This window comes from Protopterus annectens, chromosome 12.part0 (assembly GCF_019279795.1).
Source record: "Protopterus annectens isolate FY-2018-M chromosome 12.part0, PAN1.0, whole genome shotgun sequence".
NCBI lineage: Eukaryota > Metazoa > Chordata > Ceratodontiformes > Protopteridae > Protopterus > Protopterus annectens.
In genome coordinates, this window is record NC_056746.1 from 1156555190 (window position 1) to 1156574545 (window position 19356).

General features: G+C 36.9%; 1 protein-coding gene across 2 annotated transcripts in view; it reads right to left on the reverse strand.

The window, feature by feature from the left end:
• Window positions 1-19356, reverse strand: part of ACSS2 (acyl-CoA synthetase short chain family member 2) — an 822457-nt gene that overhangs the window by 801820 nt on the left and 1281 nt on the right. The gene's annotated exons all lie outside the window — the stretch shown is intronic.

Genomic DNA, 19356 nt, shown 5'->3' on the forward strand with positions numbered 1-19356 from the left:
TTATAGCTTAATTCAATACAGTGCAAGAACTGTCTAGGTTGACCCAAGTGTCTAACCCTCAAGTTGTCATATATATTCAGCCTTAGATCCTTTTGGCACTGAGTCTAACTTTTTGTCATAGCAGGAAATATTTGTTATAATTAATGTTGATTTTGGGGTCAGATTTACATTCTCTCCAGGCCACATCCCTGGTATCTAATTGGTCAATAAGCTCCTTATAATGACATGGAGAAGGCCTTCAGCAGAAATCACTGGTACCTATCAGTCAAGGAAAATTCAGTGTGGACCTAACTACTTACAAAATAAGGGGACTTTGTAATAAAAACATAACTGAAATTTATGAATTCAGCATAGGAAAAAAAGAATTCAGCATATGAAATTCAGGATATTGATATCATAGTACCAAGTGGAAAATGAACTATGTAAAGCACCCATACTGTGCACAACATTTGTGTAATCCGTCACAACCTGTTACTGAGTGACTTTGCACCTACATTTACTGCTGTACATAAACTAACTGCAGCCACATATGCAAATCTAATATAATATAAAATATATATAAAGTATGCATGAGTAAACAAAAACACAGACATAACCACAATCATAGTAATGTCAAAACTGGGGCATATATGATCAACTAACACACTCAGTCAACACATGAAAATAATGCTTAATTAATGGTGAAAAGAAACTGCCAGTATCATATGCAGGCACTTGCTACTGCAGAAATTTGATTTCAAAGCAATACAAAATTTGGAATAAAAATGTTGTTACTGATCTAGTTTATCAGACATTAATTTAAGAATTTAAAATTCATAAGTTGGAAAACATATGCATTTGTAAAACCATGTGCTAGGGTAATGGAATATCAATACAATACACAAAATAAGTACAAAAATCACTGTGTTGACTTTGAGCTGGGTCACAATATCTGAAATGACCAGACACAGTAAAGGCTCGTTAAGTTTAATTCTGTTGGCTGCCAAAAAAGCACTAACTTGAAAATGGAAATCAAAATCTAAACCAATTGTATATGAAGTACTGAATATTATAAAAGAGATAAAGGAACTGGAAGAGGCATCTTTAGAAAAGGAAGGCGCAAATTACATATAAGCAAAATGGAAATTATGGGAATAATACATACAGAATAATGTTAAGGAATATAGCTGAGGTTTAAGGGAAGGCAGGAAATGAGCAAATTATGTAATGCTGGACTGATAATAGCTGTAAAGAAAAAAAAGATATGTGATGTAATAACAGGCCTGTATGTTACTGTTTTTAAATAACTTTTACAAATAATCATGTCTTCTCAAATAATTTTACTGACATTTGACCTATTGATGTAGTGACCACTATTGTTAGTCACCTCCACATTACAGTAGTGCACCATTCCCCCACACATACTATCCCTCTAGTTTCTCTTATTATGCAGCTATAACATATATTGTCCTTATTTCATAGAAAGAAACTTCTTCTACCAATATTGAAGTTTTGAGTAATACAAACACTACTAATAAAAGTTAAAGTGAATAAAAACAATTTTCTGCTTTCTAGAACTCTTCTCAGAATTTTTTTGCCCAAACTACAATATTGCCAAGTGTAACCTGCTCCATTCGCCCTCGGTGCACTCAGGCTCACTCTGCTCCCCTACCATACCCCCAATTTCCACCCACTCCCACCTTCTCTACATTTATTCTCTCCTTAGTCCCACCCTCACAAAAATACTACCAATCCACAACTTCTTACCACCAAAACCTAACTAACCAATAACAAGCTCTTGTATCACCAAATTTCTAAAACTAACAAATACTATCACCCACCCACAAAACAATACTTCCAATCCACAACAATATCCTTCCCCCAAAACCTAGCCAATCAATAACAACCTCTTACATCTCGTTATTATTATTACTGACAGTACCTGTACTCTACTCTTACATACATACATACAAATATTTCAAGAACGGTCATTAATGCCCTTCTAGCTTGCCAATATACCAAAACACTTGTATGCATAATAAGTGTCCAGGCTGTTCTTAAAATATCTAAACCAGTACTTGCTTTAATGTAACTTGGTACTCTGTTCCATGCATCAGCTACTCTGTCAGACAAACAAAAAGCTTCCCAAACACTGTCTTCCAACACCACGTGAAAAATCCACTACGAAACCTGCGTTTGAAATATTTATTTAAGCTTCTCTTTAAACATGCACTTTTCGTCAGATTTAAGTATCCAACTTCATCACTACGCAGAGAGCTCACCCTACTGGTGAGACTTGCAACTACTAGTTAATTCTTTATTTTGCGTAGTACATGTGTAGTGCTGCGAGACTTCAATGTGATTTCAATGAGATTTGGGTGCTATAAAATGCTCTAGTAGATTATTAACTTAAAGTTTTGTTTCTGATGAAGTTGGATACTTAAATCTGATGAAAAGTGCAGGTTTAAAGAGAAGCTTAAATAAATATTTCAAACGCAGGTTTCGTAGTGGATTTTTCATGTGGTGTTGGAAGACAGTGTTTGGGAGGTTTTTTGTTTACCTGTTTCAAACCATTTTCAAGGCTTGTGTACTCTGTCAGACAACCAATTAGTACACTTTTCATTCCTACAGAATATTCTGCATAGGTTGTCTGATGATTCTCTAGTACTTTTTGATAACCTCAAACATTCCCAGAGGTAGTTGTCTCTAAATGCCCTATATACTTGATTAAGATTTCTTAGATATCTGTAAGAAACTCTGTATAAGTTCAGATATTTTAGCCTTTCACAGTAATTTAAATTTTCACATCCATGGATGCCCTTGCTATATTTCCAGTTTACTCATGCTTGTTTTCTTATAGGGTTTCCATATTGTTATTCCATACTCAAGTTTGGGTTTAATGTAACTAACAAACAATGACTTCATCATTTTTGATTTCCCAGACTTTATAAATCTTTTTATACAACCTATAGTTCTACAACTCTCATTAACCAATAGGTTGATATGATTAGAAAAACACATAGCTAAATCAACCCATATACCCAGGTCCTTAAATGAGTCTACAATTTCAATCACTGTGAGCTGTATTAAATATTCGCCTTTCAATTTACGTCTCCCAAATCTCATACGCTTAGTTTTTGTTGTATTTATCAACATATTATTCTCGTGTCCAAATGGTCAATTTAGTCAAGTTATTTTGCAGATATGCCATATCTGTAACATATATAATCAGTTTACCTAATTTCAGGTCGTCTGCATATAGACTGTAAAACACTTCAGATGAAAAAGTTAGGTCTGAAAGATACAATCTAAACAAGTAAGGGCCTAGGACAGAGCCCTGTGGGACACCCTGACTGTAACAAAGGATTTCACCTGTCCAGTTGCTGCATGATACTTGTCATGTCCTATCTGTAAGCTATGCAGCTATCCATCTTATCAAGAGTATATCAATATTTAGTTGTACTAACATACTGATCAGTGCTTTGCGTCTGACCCTGTCAAATGCTGAAGTTAAATCTATATAAAATACATCACAGCACAATTTTCAATTTATAGCTGTTGTTATTTTGTTATAGAACATCATGTTACAGGTGGTAAAAGATCTGTATTCAACATATGCATGCTGATATACGGTTTCAAGTCCCAACCTATCCAGTTCTGACAATAACTTATCCAATGTTACCTTCTCCGTTATTTTTTCACAACTGGAAAGCAGATTTACGGGTCTATATGACTCTGGGTGGGTCCTACTCCCCTTCCCCTTGAAGACAGGTTTAATAAGCGCATGTCTCCAATCTTGAGGAATCTCCCCATATTTATACGACTTTGTGAATAATAGATATAATGGCACCGTAAGTTCTTGCCGAAATGTTCTCAGGTCATTGTTACTAATTCTGTCTCCTCCCTGTGCTTTGTTTGGATCCAGTTTGCGCAGTTCTTTTTCAATATAATCTAATTTGATTCAAGTATCTGGGGTTACCTGGATGTCACTAGGACAACTTCTCACCCCTTTTGTGGAGCCAAACTGTTTTGCATAAGATTTTGTAACTATATCTATAATCTGTTGTGTCTGAGAATAAATTTTAGAATCTGCACACAGTTTATCAATTTGTGTGTCAACAGTTAGTTTTACATAGTGACTGTTTTGCTTCCACATAAAATGTAAATAACCTTCTGTACATTGGTTTAGATTTCAGTATGGCAGAATTATCCAGCAACAAATTCATCTTTAAAACCCCAGGATCACTGCACATCAATGGTGGTAAAACTTGACTTGAAGTAACAGCAATTTATTTAGGAACACAAACAATGTCTAGTATGTTCCATCCTCTGGTAGGGCTTTTTTTCAATCTGAAGCAATTGCTGTTCCTGAATATACATTGTGAATAATTTCCTTACTAATGCTGTTGAATCAATATTATTCCAGTTTGTTTCTGGTAAATTTAAGTTCCCGGTTAATATTATAGCAATAACTGACGCTTGGTAATGCTAATTTACCCAGTTTTGACCAAACAAAGCCCACCGCGGGTAATTTTAGCATTACCCACACCCAGAAGTGGGTTATTGCTATTATACCATGACATTATTTAAGAAAAGAAACTGTTACTTTTCTTAAATAATGGCATAGTATAATGCCTGTTTACTGCCCTTCCGCAGATGTCTGGCATCCGCGGCAGTTCTGATGTACTGCGCAGTACATCAGAGTTGGCAGTAAAGGTCGAGAAGCAAGATCTCCGTTTCGCTATGTTAAATGAGTTTAACATAGCGAGACAGTTTAAAATAAGCAACGGACATCTCCGCTGCTTATTTTAAAACTGTCTCGCCATGTTAAACTCATTTAACATAGCGAGACATAAAAGCAACGGAGATCTTGCTTTCTCGTTAGCAACACTGTCTCGCTATGTTAAATGGGTTTAACATAGCGAGACAGTTTAAAATAAGCAACGGAGATCTCCGCTGCTTATTTTAAAGGTCTCGCCATGTTAAACCCATTTAACATAGCGAGACAGTGTTTAAAATGAGTTATACTAATGGAAAAAAGTCCGGGCGACCGGACCTTTTTCCATTAGTATAACTCGATTTACAACGGGCACGCTGGCCAATCAGCGTGCACGTTTTGGGGGGGTCATGGTATAATATCCTTCCCTCCTGTGTTTCATGCAATAAATGTATGAATTCCTCTAGGTCATCTGCATCTGACGTTGGTGGTCTATACACTCCAACAATTGTTATATGTTCCAGGACTGTCTATATTGTCACAGTTGCACATTCTATACTATTGGTGTTATCACTGAATATGTAATAATCACAGGTCTCACAATTATCTTTATTCCCTATCATAACACCTCCACCTGATTTTTTGTTAGAACATCTGTTACAGTAAAAAACATTTATTCCCTGACAGAACTGGTTTCCAGTTATTGTTCTTTAACCAGGTTTCACAAACAATAACAACATCAATGTTGTGGAAAAGTAGCAAATTTTACAATAAAAAAACTTTATTATTAATGCTGTTAGCATTAACAACCATCAGAAATGCATCAAATGTTGCTATCTGTGAACTGTTAAATTTTAACCTGGCAAAATCCTGCCTAGTGTTTGTCAAATATTGCAAAATATCTGCTGCAAAAATTCTCTTCCCTGATCTTGACAAATGCATGCCATCCTGTCTGAGCATGTGTGCCCAAAAACTAGACTTGGAAGCTCTACACATTTCCATTTTTTAAAACAAGACAATTTTTCCATGTAGGTATTTACCCAAAACATCTTTTCATTCACAGTGACCTGACTATCCTTTTTATAGGTGGTTTGTGAAAAATATGTCCTAACACCAGTACAAGCTAGACTAACAGGGCTGTCGGTTCCCTACTAACAGTCATAGAATCCTTGCGAATGACATCATTTGTATCAACATGAATAAAAAGGGATCTGTACTTCTTTACATTAAAGCGTTCCAAGACTTGTCTCATATCTTCTATTTTTGCTCCTGGCAAGCATAACACTGTTCGATGTTCATTATCTTCTCTGCAAATATAAGTATTAGTTTCTCTAATAATTGAATCTCCAATTACAATAATATATTTGTTGGCCAGCTCTGAAGAATCTTCAGCTTCTAATACAGTAATAACTGCTCTATCAATTGTTACGAAGGATAGATAATCACCATTAGTCTTATTAATCACAATGTTTTCATTCTGTATTAAATTCTCATCCAGCTGGTATTGTAAATCCACAGCTTGAGTCATGTGGTCAACATCTGTCTTTCTCTTCTTCTTCTTTTTTTTAATAATGTTCTTCAGTTCTTCTATGTTCAATTTTGATTTCTTCCTTTTCACTTGCCCCTTGCCTCTTTTTTTCTACCTTCTCTGTTGGAAAAATGATGCCTTTTTCTGAAGCCTGAAGGTTTTCTGATAGAAAAATATCATCATTCCCTGTGACCTGTGTGTTACATAACAAAGCAGAGTCCTTTTTACTACATATTCTCTTTCCTTTACAGTCATTAATCAGTTTCTTTTTTTTTTCCTTGTTATTTGTTGTGAACTTATTCCTTTCTTTCTTTTTGTTTTCTTCTAAACAAACTGGATCCTCAGACTGCTGAATACTTGCATCCAGACTACCAAAGTTGTCAGCGACATTGTCATTTCATGGGGGTTGAATGATCTTTGCAGACAATAAATGCATCATTTCCTAAATGTGTTCGATTTGTTCTATGCCTAATATTATTTATTTCATTAGTCTAGTCATTAATGCATGAAACAATTCTCCAAGCCATGCTAATTGAACAAGTGTAATCATCATCAAGTTTAGATTTATTTCTAATAACGGTAAGCAAATCATCCAACTTTTGACACAAGGAGCACAGATCACCAGTGTTATCAGCTGTTACCTTTAAATATGCATAGCATTTATTACACTGTACAAGATATTTGTGCATTAGCAAATCGTTAATTGCATACGTATTTAAGGAATCCATATTCAGCTTCAAACAAATAAAATATTGTAAAAGAAAAGAATAATCAAAAACAATAACCACAGAATTAAAAAGAGAACTTAAATCAACTTCTATGACAAAAATAATCACACCAGCAATATACAACTAAATAATAAATTAAGTACAGTAATGTTGCTCTGACCATACAAGTTCTGCAAGCAAGACAAAAGTCACACTTCTTTTTAACAGTAAAGATGAATAAATCACAAACCAAGGTAGGATTGTTTAGATATGCTCGGGATTTTCCTCTATGCAGTCTGTGTGAATTTATAGCTGTTTAGGCCCCTTGGGGTGGCTAGAGCTTGCCTGTCTAAAAATGATCCCTTTCTAACAACCAAAGTGAAATTAAGGGTAAAACAACAAAATATGATTCAAAGTAAATCTTGTTAATAAGCTATCCCTTCCTACCTACAAACAGTTAAAAACAGTGCTAACTCTTCACCATCTAAATATGCTCTGCTTTAAAACATCCCATATCCTAAATTTACCACTCCTCAGCAAGACACAAAATCTCACTCTCACCTCACGAGCCATACTCATATTATTAACCTATTCTATGCCTTAACAAACACAACTCCCTGACAATGTAATCCTTTTGTCCATACTGTTCAATATATGTCCCCACTTATTTAAACATCACTACACCAACCTCATTAATCCTAAAATACTTCATACCGCCAAAAATGTCCAAAGGTACTATCAACAGCTGCTCCACAAAAACTAAAATAACACATTCACATAAGTGTAATACTGAAGACACTGCTAGCAAGTGACATTCACCCCAACCATGGACCCTCTCAGCCACCAAGTTACTCCACAAATAATAAATCAATCCTGCCTGAAAACCTAAACTCCTTTCCTGGCAAATTAAGAAACAACAAAAAAACTCTATCTGTTGCATATGAAACTTAGAAGCATTTTAAACAATATTCCATGTATGGATAAAATATCACTCTCCTGACATATTAGCAATAACAGAATCTTGGCTAAAACCTAATATCAGTAACACAGAAATAACCCCCCCCCAACCTTTAACATCCTTAGAGCTGACAGATTAAACAAAATCGCAGGAGTAGCAATAATGTACCACAGTAGCATAAACCTTTCCCACCTCCCTTACTCTCCTTCGACAATGTCAAACTACTTCTTAAAACTAAGCACACATAAAACAATATGTATGGCAGTCCTTTATATCCCACCTGGCGATAATATCAATACATTGGAGAACATCTTATCCTAGTTGTCCCACAATATACACACAGAAACAATTACATTAGGCGATGTTATCTTCCATTGGTCAAGTCTCATAGCTAAGATTATGACTTCTAGTACAAACCTATACAATTGCTCCCAACTCGACTCATCACTTGATCCTACAAGAATCAACCTGAAAAATGGTAAAATTACCACCCTGGACTAGTTATTAACAAGTCCCCTAATAATATAATCTCCCACAGCACCTTAGGAAGCTATCTTAGTGAACACCTGCCCATACATTCCACAAGAGAATGCCATATTTCTCCCAAGGAACACACATATAAATCATCTCCCAACATAAACAACTTTGACCCAGAGCTGTTTCACACATCACTACAATCTCATAACTTGAACATCACATCCCAAAGCTCTTGTCACTAGATGATGCTGTTGTCTATTTTAATGATATACTTATGAAACGGGTCTATATTAAAAGCCCGAAAGGCAGTAACATCGAAGCTCTGTACATCGACACATATAGGTCGATGTACATAAACGTCGAACACATAAACAGCGAAAATCACAATGCCGAACATGTTACGTCAACAAAGAGAGCCTCACAGGTACGTTCACACTAACATTAAAAACTGAAATTAACCCACTTTTGCAGGGGGTGCAAGCCCCACTGCCCCCCACACACCCCTACTTAAATATACCAACTCCGAGACCACACTACAGTGGGGAAAAGGATATATTTCCTTATTCCCACGATCATGCTGCTGGCTTAACAAACACGTTCGGCATTGTGATTTTCGCCGTTTACGTGGTTCGCTGTTTATGTACATCGACCTTTAAGTGTCGATGTACATAGCTTTGATGTTATGGCCTTTCGAGCTTTTAATATAGACCCTTATGAAACTATTTAAAGAGCATGCCCCCCTTAGACTTAAAAGGGTGCAAAACAACCCTGGTCCTTGTCAGACTCCTACCACCAGGAAATGAATGAGGAATAGAGGTAAAGCCTGGAAGGCATGGCTGAATAACAAAGCAGAAAGCAATGTTCAACAGTATAAAGACAAACAAAATAAAGCCAAATGCCAGATCAAGCTTGACAAGAATTACTCCAATTTGCAGAATCGATGCTACAAAAATTCTAGACAATTCTGGGCTACCATATCTAAAAAACTACACCCTGGCTCAAATGGACAGCCAACCCCCATTGCTCACCAGAAGAAACAGCTAACATTTTCAAGGATCACTTTATCTATAACATTGCTAAACTACTTCACAACCAAACACAAAAACTGACCTCCTCTAATAATCTGACTGCATCCCACTCAGTCTCACATCCCAATCTCATTAATACTCACTCTTTCTCCTGTTAACCAGTAATTACAAAAACAATCAAGAAATATCTGTCACAAATTAAAACAAGTACACTAGCCAGTTCAGTTTCCTTTCCAGTATCCATTCTCATAAAAAGGTATATTCAGGAATCACATATCCTAGCCATAAGGAAAAAAAATTCACATTATCCCACTTCACATGGAAGGTAACTCTCAAGCTTTCCTATTACCAACACTACTATATGCCACCCCCATCTTTATAAACTTCCAAAAAAAACTGTCATCCAAACTTGAACTAACCTATAATAAAATAGCAAGATTTGCCACTAACCTCCCCTATCGCTTCCATCATTGCCTCTCCTTGAAAAAACTTAACTGGCTTGAATTCCATAATCAACTCCTTCTGCCTCAGCTTTGTCTGTCTCATTCCATCCTCCACCAACCCCTTGCACGTCCTTCTCTAATTAGCCTTATCTCCCCTTATGTCCCTAACCGTGAACTTTGCAGCCCTGACAATAACTCTTTTTAATCTCCAAACCCAACAAGTCCATAGGGATAAGTCTCGATAGTCACTCTGTTGCCGCCTCCTGGAACAACCTCCCTCAAGGCACCAGGTCTATTCAAAATCCCAGCAACTTCAAACTTGCTTTAAAAGAATATCTACTCAGTACCAGGATTTGTTCTTGCCAAGAACCAACTTAAATCTTCTTCTATTACATCTGTCTCTCCCTCATTTACCTTTCCCTATCTTCTAATTTCATCACTTTATTCTTCCTTTTTTCCCTATGCTAAAGTATCCTTCCTGCATCTCTCTTCTATTGATCTTTTACTCATTCTATAACTGGCCTCCACTTTACACCTAATTCTGTACCTACCACTTATTATAACTTAATATTTTTTGACTATATATTTATGTTAACAACATTGTTTTGCTTCCCTACCATGTATCAATGAAAACTTTATTTTTCTTCTATGCATAATATTGTGCATTCTTTTCATTTCTGTCTTGATTCATTTTGTACTTTACTGTAATGTTTTGTTTGTGTTGGAGCTTTTCTCCTTGGGTCTCTGCTGAAAAAGGGCCCTTGGCCCAGCCAGACTAACCCGGTTAACAAAAGGCAAATAAATAATAAATGATGTATTCAACTATAAACTTATTGTCATTTTCTCCCTCTTTCAAAAATCCTTGAAAAATGCATTCATAATCAATGAGTTACTCATTTACAAATAATCACCTTACCACCAACCAACATGGTTATAGACCAGGGCACAGCACTACTAAACTTTGCCAACACTGTTAACCTAGCCAGACACAAAGGTCATCTGGTTTCTGCCATGTTTCTGGATCTGTCCAAGGCCTTTAATACAGTTTATTGTAGCTTACTTCTAAACCAACTCTCTTCACTTGGCCTATCAAACACCTCCACCAACTGGTTCTCCAGCTACTTTACTAACAGACTCCAGTCTGTTAAGTTAATTCATTCCCACTAATCCTTCCTACCGATCAAAACAGATGTTTCCCAGGGTTCCACACTGGAGCCACTGCTTTTCAATATATTTGCCAACAACCTAAACTGTGCCAAATGTCAATCATCCCTCATACAATATGCAGATGATTCCACATTAATCTGTTCTGCCAGTAACCCAATTACTCTACAACACATCACCTAATTATCATTTTCATTAGCTGAAAGCTGGCTTAATAACTCAGTTTCTACTCAATTAAAAACAAAAAAAAACAAAGCTGCCATTATTCCCCCAAAAGCCCTTACATACCCGAAACAAAATATCTCAGTATCCATTTCAGATGACGTACCGTGGTGGTGGTGCTGCGGTAGTGTTGTCGCCTTGCAGTAAGACGCTGTCCGGTTCGATTCTCAGAGCGTCTTCTACGTGGAGACATGCGTAAATGGGCGTACCTTCGTTGAAGGTTGTGCGTCAGGGCTGGTAACTCGGCATGTAAAAATCAACTATCAATCATTAGCGGACCGGAGTTCCGCTGTGGCGACCCCTAACCGGGAAAAGATGAAAAGACACAACAAAGACACAACATCAGTTTCAGATGACACCGCTATAAAAGTCACTGTACATACCAAGGTAGTATGCATGACAACTGGGGATAACCTGAAATTGACTTGCATTTGCAAACCATTATCAAAAAAAAAATCACCAAAAATTAAGTACACTCTACAGAACAAAATCTACTCAACTTATTCATCAAGGAACCTTCTGGCCTCTACATTCCTCCTCCCTACTTTACTATATGGCTCCCCAGTACTGCTTAACCTTCAAGCTTCTATCCAAAATAAACTAAATCAATGGTACAATAAAATAACAAAATCAGCCACGTACATGCAACTATTCCTAGTCCACATATTAATATATAAACCAGAACAAAACAAAACCCTGCTAGGCTTCTTGTATACATACATCCCTGCTAGGCGGCCACCTCCATCTGAAACCAAAATGCTCCTAACTACCTACAAACCACACCTGGAACTCTATCCCCTTATCCCTTAAGCACAGTAACCTTTCCAATTTCAAGAACCATCTAAAAAATATCTGTTACCTGGACCTGGACCTCTCAAAACAGATGCATGACTCCCACTTACTATAACAGTTTCACTCTGAATTCACTAACACCTCCATATCTTAGCAGGGAGTAATGGCCTAACATCAAAAGAAGCCTTCACTTTAATAATACTATACTACAAATGTATTAATTTCTGCCTCTTCAACCAACGCTTGCTACTATTTATTTCCTCTCTAGTGCCCTTCCATAACATTTTCATATCTCTAATAATAATCAACTCTCCCTCTCCATGACCTTAATTTTTCCTCCTGCACATTACTCCTCCTAATTTCATTCTAATACCCTACTTTGGCAGCAGAATACTTTATTTTTCGCCCCCATATATTATTAGAAATATAGTCAATATCTTGAGTAACTACATATTAGTTTACCTGACATAGGCTATCCACTTCTGCAGTGTCTTGCTACTTGTAGTACATGTTGTATTCTTGATGACTGTGAGGATATCAGATATTATTATCTATGTTAGCATATATGGATGCAGTTTTGTAAATTACCATGTATTATATATGCCAGCATGACTAGCTATAGTTTTGTAAATAAGTTTATGTTGTTTGTTTGATTAGAATATTTTACATATACCAAAGTAATAAACAGTGGGTTTTTTTCTGACTGACCAAATGTATGTTATTTAAAAAGAATTCTGAATGCAGGTTGTGCCAGTCATCTGACCTGGAGTGATGTCATTGTGTACCAGAGTTAAAAGGAATGGAATCTCCACAGCAGCTGTTTTTGTTTACTTTTCGAATGTCTGAAATGAGAGAGTAGAATTCTCATAACAGCTTTTTGTGACTTTTAAGATTCTGCTACAAAAATCAGATTCTGAAGTCAGTTGCACTATAGTTGCAGTTTTTCAGTAATTCAGTAGTAGTTGTAGTAGTCAGTGGTTGTTTTCCAGATCAGTATTTATCACTCCGAGTTTTTCAGAGCTGTTCAGAAGAAATAATAGGATTTGCTAATCCAGTCACTGAGGAATGGACAACAGCCTGAAGAGTGACATATATTCTTATTTTGCTTGCAGAAGTAAGAGTATCATCTTGTCTTGCTGAGTTAATTAAATTAGACAGAGACAGTTACTATTTAGAAGTTGGTGATCTACAGTTAGATAGTTAGAGTTTTTCTTCAATCAGTGTGAAACCTATCCTATAGGGTTATTTTCATAATTTCCTGTGTGTGAAATTCTGTGGTTTACTGAAATCAGTTATTCAGTGTATATATGTTTTAAATCATTTTTATTTATTAAATACTTTACTACCTTCTATTGTGGCTGTTTTTTTAGAAAGTACTTTTAGTAACCTGAGAGTATTTATGCTTACTGTGATAACACCAGGGCCACTCCGAAAAACCTTACTGCTTGGACTGCATGCTACATTACACATTACGATTTGTTTTACTCAATATCATTGAACACCCCTTTTGAAGGGTATTGTTGCATTTTGACTAGTGGCAGCATTACCATGTAATTTGGGAAAGAGGATATAGCAGGTAAATCTGTGCCAGTCTTTCCCAAGAGTGCTTGTATGTGTGATTACAAAATATTTAAGAGTGAGTGTGTCAAATACCTAGACCTGGGACAAAGTGCTCTGCAGTGGGTAGTGTGAAGATTCATTTGGGGATCTGGATTGAAGCAAATGGTTCAGTCCCAGGTTTGGAGCTTGTTCCCAGTACACCCTTTCAGGAAACTGTGTATTCTATTATTGCTTTCAGTGATGCTCCCTTAGAGAATTGCGGCTTCTTAGTTACTGTCCTGGGTTTAAGTAGGGGGCCATCACAATGACAATTTATCCTAGTAATATTCTATATATGTATTTAAATCTTTTCTGTTTTTATCTATTGTGAAGATTGTTCTCCCTTGTATATAATTACTTATCAGCTATTGTAAAATGTTTTTGTGGGTGTTTTGTGGAGCCTTTCTCCCTAACTCACTGTAAAATATTTAATCTGTTGCAGGACTTTTCTCCCCTTGTATAATTACCCATCAACTGCTGTTTAAATGTTTTTGAATCTGTTGTGGATTTTTTTTTCCTGGGATTCCTCTGAATAGCCCATTGGTTCAGTCGGACTTTCCGGTTACCAGAGGATAAATAAATAAATCCAACAAGCAGAAGTAAGATGAAGCAACACCAGGCTATCATAAAACCAGCAACAGTTTATTCAGGAAACAGGGACAGGCAAAGGCTTAAGCGCTTTCACAGTATTACAACTGCTTCATCAGATGCATAAAATCTAACTGACTGAATGCCAATTAAATACAGTGAAAAAAATCATGACATCCTAATAAAACTTTTAAAGAGATAACATTTTAAATATATACAGTACTAATAGCAATCATGTATAAAAAAGTGAATGTGTATAAAAGGTGGAGGATTGAAAGGGAGTTTGTTAAAACTCCATACTTATTTAAAAAGAGGACGTGCTTTCAGCATTGGTTTTAATGGCACTTTATAATAAGTCCTGACCCTTTTATCTGCTCTTAATCTAATAATCCATTTGCTTTCTAAGCACTCCATTTCATTTCTAATATCATCTCCCCTTTGACTTTCCAGTACCTATCTATAACTTGAAACCCAAATACATGTTCTGGGGAAGTGTCTGCTACATGTTTAGCTAATGCATTCCTAACCATAGTATTTCTTATATCATTCAGATGTTCTCTTCCCTTTCTTTCAGTCTTCTATCCATTTTACCTACATAAAACTTACTGCAGGTTTTATACACTGCTAGGTAAACCACACGACTGCTGTTACAATTTGCCTCCACTGAAAATGTATAGACCATGTTCTGGTCTGGGTGAAAAAATGTACCTGCTTGATCTATATAACTGTAGAAACTGCAGTTATAACAAGGTCTAATATTATTTTTATAAGAATCATGTCGTTGTTTCCTGCTATCATACCCCATAAGACACTTGGGTAACATAGCAGCTGACCTAAAGATGCATTTTTCTTATAAACTGTGCTAGGACATTCACCTATTATAGCTTTCAATTCTGTGCTTGTGGTCATAACACCCCAATGTTTTTCAATAATGTCAATTACACCTTTAGAGTCCTTAGAATATGTTACTGGTACCCTGCACCTAAGCTCATCTACCTTATTCACACATGCAGGTGGATCTGAGGAAAAATAAGGCCTTCCTTCATTCCCTCTTTGTATTACTTCAACTAACTTATCAGATACTTCCTTTTTATCATACCCCCTTGCTACAAACCTTTCTTCTAGAGCTCTTAGCTCTTTCTTAAAATTATCCTCACTAGCATTAACTCATGATGTTCTTATAGCTTGGCCCTTCACCACATTATTAAAAGTGAAATGTGGGTGCATGCTCACTTTGTTATTTAATGGGCAATGAATTAGTTAGATTTTATGTATCTGATGAAGCAGTTGTAATACTGCGAAAGCACTTATGCCTTTGCCTGTGCCTGTTTCCTGAATAAACTGTTGCTGGTTTTATAATAGCCTGGTGTTGCTTCATCTTTCTTTCGCTTGTTGGATTTATTTTTTGGTTCGAGAAGCATTTATTCAGCGCACACACACTGGTATTATTGGACTTTTTATAAATAAATAAATACATGTCCAGTGTATGTAAATTAAGAAAATGTTAATATCATGTGTTTTCTTTTCTGTTAATGTATGCTTGCCTAGGTCTTAAGTGATAATTTAATATGTGTTAAAAAAAATCATTGTGTTGAAAGGCAAGAAAGACTGACTGACCTGCTGACACACAACCAAAGCTCCCATTTTCTGAATCACTAACATGTTCAAACGTACATATGAGAAGTCAAGAGTTCAGCTGAAGATAAAGGAAAAAGATCTGGTGCAGTACAGCCCCGAGATCGAAACAGGACCTAGAAATATCGGTTGTAATTTGATGACACAGCAGTGATGAAGGGGATACAGTTCAGCACACATCACACATGCACTCCAGGACTCTGGACCAATTAGCTAATCATGGGCTCTCATGTTAGCCAATGTGATGGCTCCCAACTTACTGTCTCCAGGTCCTCAGAACCAATCCCCTTACAGCAGGCACAGACAAAAAAATAATCTGCACAGTAAATCAAATTTCAGCAGGAAGACCCACTCAGCAGGGGGACAATCCCAGAGCAGCCAATGGAACCAAGAGTTTATACAAAATGGCAAAACTAGCTAGTTATCAAGGGTCAGTGGACCCAAACAGATGGTCATCAACTAGGAAGGATAAAAGGAAAGAAAAGACTAAAACTTCTACACGGTTTTCTCTTATAAAAGCAATATGCCATACCTGCATAAATTGACCTGTCATTTGTTAGTGAAAATTTTTAAAGGTTTCATCTTCTTCTTCCAGTGAGTACATATTGATTTCTTGCCAGTAAGAGCATTATTGTTTGCTTATATAGTTTATAGTAATGCCTTTCTTTTCCTACTTATTGTGTCAACTCTAAAATACTGACAATACTATGCTAGTATATTTATGTATAAAGAACTAAACAGCAAACAAGTACCATCTAGTCCATCCACTATGTGCTGCATCTGCATATTGTTGTGATACACAAATGTTGTTATATTATGTAATTACAGATCATAGGAGGTTACTAGGCTAATGGCCACAGAGCCCTTACAAGCCTAGTCAAGTTCAACTCATGTTCCCAAAGGTGTCTGGTTCAAGCAGACACTAAAATCAGCACCTATTGCCCCTGTCCAAGAGTAAGACATGTGGAACCCCTGGTGTGAATTTCCACTTACCCATCCAATCATCCAAATTACTCTTAATTAGGGCCACTGAGGGGCTTTGTTTAACATGAATAGGAAGCTTGTTCCAAAAGTGGGGCAACCTCTGTAAGACAAATCTGTCGCTCCAGCAAGTTCTATTGATATCACATACCAGGTTAAGGTCCTTTGAGCGAGTGACCCATGTGCCATTTGACTTGCGAATGTGCAGCATTTCCATTAAAGCTGGTTCAAAGATTGCTCTGTATGCAAGGCACAGGTCACCTCTGAGAAGTCTTCATGACACAGAGTAAAGTGACAATGATTTCAATCTGTCCACATAAGACAGATCTTGAAAAGCCTGAATTTTCTATATAAGAAACCTTTGTGGTCTCTCCAATTACTGCAGGTGTTTGGAAAGGAACATACCAAAGGCAGTGTTGTACTCTATTATTGGCCTGATGAGGGAAGAGTACAGGGGGGGGTAATAACCTCTTTTTCTTTTAGAGGCAATGCCCTTGAGATGAGCAATATTAAATGCCCTTCTTACCATTATGGAAACATGGTGATTGAAGTTAAGGTTGCTGTCAACCTGTGTGCTTAGGATATTGCTATTAATGTGGTAGTTTGCAGGAGCATCACCCTTGCCGAAGGGGATGATAATGCATTTTTTTTTTGCATAAAGTTTAAGAACATGACTTTCTTTGGCACCAGTCATTAGTCTGCATAAGGCCTTCTTGCAGGATGTTGACATCGCTAGGGATTTCAATGATCATTCCCAGTTTGCAGTCATCAGCAAACTCTGTTAGCCACAGTCCTTTAGTTTTAGCCTGTACTACATGTAGACATTCTTTCAAAATATATTTTAGTATACAACATAATTTTAGATGTATGGTGTTTGAAAAAGAGTGCTGTTCACATGACCAAACACAATCTAGACTAAAGAAGTACTAAAGGCAATTAAAAATACATCCTATGGTCTATGTTATGCTTGAAAAGGGCCAGGGAAGAAATCTGCTTCACATGGATGAAAAGCCTGTTCCAGAGAAGGGGTATTCTCTAAGACACACACCTATCCCTCCAACATGTTCTACTTATGTCACAAGCAAGGCTTAAGTCCCTGGATCTGATACTATTAGTTTTCTGGATATGCAAGAGGTCCATCAGAGTGGGATCCAGGGACGCCTTGCATGCCACACATAGATCACCCCTAAACAGTCTGTAAGAGACAGAGTAAAGGGATAGGGCTTTGAGGCTATCTCCATAGGACATGTTGTTAATGCCCTGTATTCTTTTTGTGAGGAACTTCTGTGGATGCTCCAGCTGTTGCATGTGCTGGTCAGGTACCTTCTGAAGGGGGCATTGTACTCAGTAATGGGTCTGATGAGGACTGAGTACAGTGGAACTGCAACCCATTTTTGTTTTTTAAAGCAACTACATTGCTTCTACTGTGATTTTAGATTGCAATCCCATTCAACTATTTTTTTTTAATTTGTCTTTACGCTGCTTTTGACTTCTTGTGAAAACTGTCACCTGAGCACCTTTTATAGACCTCTTTTTCATTGATCTATAAAGCAAATGTTCCTTATTGCAAGCAGTCTGAAAGTTTACTACTCACAATTCCATAGATGTCATGGAATATCATTTTTATCTGCAAAAGATAATACTTCAATACTTGAACTTCTGTAACAGTAATATCAAAATTAAAGGTAAACTGTGACATTCACTTCACATACTCTTTTACTGGTGAGGGCAGATCTGATTTGGCTTCATTTTCACAGTTAGTAAGATCACGGGTAGAGAACCACAGAAACAAAGTGGCTGGCAGCATGACTGCTAAGGACGTGTGCAGCAAAAGATATGCCACAGGAGCCAGTGAGCAGATTACAGGGGGTTAAGAAGAGATGACACCAATTAAGGGAGGAGAAATTACTCAGAAGTTATTTCAGAATGATGCACAATGCACACCATCTGGAATAACACATCTTTACATCATCAAGAATTTGCATCTCTCTCAGAAATAACACATTCAGGAAGAGTTACCCAGGAAATGGGCTGAAGAAGAACGATGAGCCATGAGTGACAGATATCAGTTTGTACACAAAACAGGACAGGAAAAGTCTGAGCAAGGTACTCACACAGACTTCACATATGTCACAAGAAGTAAAGTATGTATAAGTTTTTTGTGCAAGAAAGAGCACTGTAGAACTTGGGGCCAAACCATGAACTCTGAAGAGAAATTTCAGAAAGGGTAACAAATACTTCACATAATGTAGAACAGACTATATACCCAGAATTCTGAAGTCCAGAACTGCAGAAAGCTTCCACCCTGTGTGAGATACACATGGAGGTGCTCTGCTGCAGAAATAAACATGTCTAGCAGGCAGGCATCACAGGGAAGAATGGTCTGACCCAGTATTCTTCATCTACAAGACAAAATAATGTTTGCACTAGTGGGACACAGCCAGTTCAGTAACAGCCTCTCATTCATTTCTTAGCAAATCAAAAAAAAAAAAAAAATGAGTGACGCTAAAATGTGTTAAACGAATTACTGCTGTTCTG